This window comes from Microtus ochrogaster, chromosome 6, assembly GCF_000317375.1.
Source record: "Microtus ochrogaster isolate Prairie Vole_2 chromosome 6, MicOch1.0, whole genome shotgun sequence".
Lineage (NCBI taxonomy): Eukaryota > Metazoa > Chordata > Mammalia > Rodentia > Cricetidae > Microtus > Microtus ochrogaster.
This window is the reverse complement of record NC_022013.1, coordinates 41,347,965-41,350,607: the sequence shown is the minus strand read 5'-3', so window position 1 is coordinate 41,350,607 and position 2,643 is coordinate 41,347,965.

Sequence of the window (2,643 nt, the reverse complement as noted above, 5' to 3'; positions counted from 1 at the left end):
AAAAATGGCAAAAAAAAAAGATTTATCTAGGCATGCCATATAAATAAAATTATATAACGTGATGGTGTTTTTCACTTATAATGTTTTCAAGGTCCATCTTGTTGTACTATATATCAATGTTTGATTTTTCTTCATGGCTGACTTTTTTATCATATAGATATCTTATTTGTCATTCCTCAAATATTTATTAGACATTTGTTGATACCCAAATTTTGATTTTTATGATTAATATTACTAAGCAGTCATATGTATTTTTTATGTGGATACATGTTTTCAGTTGAATTGCTGAGTAGGGAATATTTTACATATAAAAAAGGAGAATGGAAATGAGTGTGACAAAATAACGGAGTGACAGATTAGATTAGATTATTCTTAAATGTGTTTGGTGCTTTCCTTGGGAAACAAATAGACATCCCACCCCAATGACCTCACCTTTTACCATGTGATTTATTTTGGTCATTAAAATACAATAAATAAACTCTTATAAATAAAAATTCCAGCCTGGGGCGGGCAACTGTTTTCAGAGTTGCTGACCAGAAAGGTCCCATAAACCACCGACCATTACAACCCATTATCACTCTTCTCAGTTACTCTTCAGAACTGAACAGCAGACCCTGTGTTTGAAGATAACACATACTTGCGTCACAGAATATGGAAAAAATCAAGCTTATCAGGAGACTCTATCTATCCTGGCTAGCTCTCATATTGCTGAAAGGTTCTTTTGTCCACAAGAGGAAATAATAATCAACTGTCCACAGATATGAATACTGTGAGCTACAATAATGACTGACTTGGTAAGATTTGCTCATTGATGCACTATGACATGAACATCATGAGAGTAATATTACTTTCCGATTGGATTTAAGTCCTACTCCAAAAGTTAAAATCTATTCCTGGCACCATTATCAAGCCAATACTCTATGGTTGGACAGGTCGTAGACCTCAGGGGATAATCTAATTTTATTATAGGAGTAAACTGACTCCCAAAGACTTATCATTATAGCCACCAGACCAATGCATCTCTCAGCCCGAGTCTGAGAAGCTTCTATGTACAATAGATGGTTACTAACATAGTGAGCCACAACTGTCCAAGTCTCAGAGAATAAGAGACTGAGAAGTTCATCTCTATATGAAACATATATAGTACACTCCCTCCTCCCAAGATCCAGGGGTCACTGTGAAAGAGAAGGTAGAAAGATTGTAAGAGGCAGAAGCAATTAATGATGTCAAAGAAACAGTATCCTCTGGACCCAGTAGAACAGCTGCATAGAGGTTGTAAGAGCACAGACAAAACCTGTGCAAGCTCATGCCAAACAAAATCACAGAATTGAGATGAAAATTAGGTACATAATGCCAACCCTCGCTGTGGAGCTATTGGTAATTGTTAGCTGCTGGGGGAGAGAGAGAGAGTTTTCTCAAGAGCGTGACCCCTAGTAAGCTGACCATGTTCCAGAACACCTGGGCTGCATAAATTGGTTTTGTAGGATTCAAAGGCAGGGGAACCCACAAAATTCGGTGAGTAGGAAGTGAAAGTGGAAAGTGAATATGAACCAAATATGTTATATAATGCTGTGTGATGACTAATGAAATTTTTAAAATGAATTCAAGAAGCCACATATGTCAGTTTCAGAGAGAAGTGCTCAGATCCCGTACAGGGTTTACTACTTTGCCAGTGTTGCATTACTCAGTATAGCAACATCCACGGGAAGGTCTGACCCAACAGCATAATGGAGACAGCATCAAGTAGGTCTAAAGTTAACCAATGTAAGACATGTAACATCAGGAAATAAACCTTCAGGATTAGAGCATCTGCATTCAGGGGATGTTTGTTCCTGCATCCCAGATGTCCTCAGCTGACTGAAACAATGATTACTGTGATAACTATCTTCTCTTCTTTAAATACATTTTAAAAGGCTGTGACATATAAATTAAAAACCATTTCCTTAGATTTAATTCAAAAGTCTAAAAAATTAGAAAAACTATTTTTCTCAGAAAAGGCTTGTCACAACTCTTATCTGTCCATCTAAGTCTATATAAGTTATCATTAACCTTCTTACATAAGATATATATCTTCCCAATTTGTGAAAAAATGATGCTAGAGTCCTAATATTCAGCTACAGGACTTTTAATTCCAAGCATACACAAGTGAATTTATACAAGTTCACATATTTCTCTTGTATACTACACTCATTCAAATTTACATATGTCTCCAAATTAAAATAATCTGTTATGGATTAAAGAGCAAAAATGAATCCTTTGGGTTATTTCATTGGAATGATTTTAATATCACATTCTGGAGGTTGTTTAGGTAATGAAAAATCTTGTAAATTAAATCCATTCAAATCTCAGTATGGTCCAACTAACTACAATGATGTGAAACAAAAGAGAAAACAGGTTATCTACCACCTCAACAGCAGACAGAGAAGACAGGCTATCTACAACCTCCACAGGTGACAGAGGAAACAGGTTATCTATCACCTCAACAGGTGACAGAGGAGACAGGTTATCTACCACCTCAAAAGGAGACAGAGGATAAGACAAGTTATCTATCACCTCAACAACAGACGACAGAGAATACAGGTTATCTACCACCTCAACAACAGACGACAGAGAATACAGGTTATCTACCACCTCAACAACAGA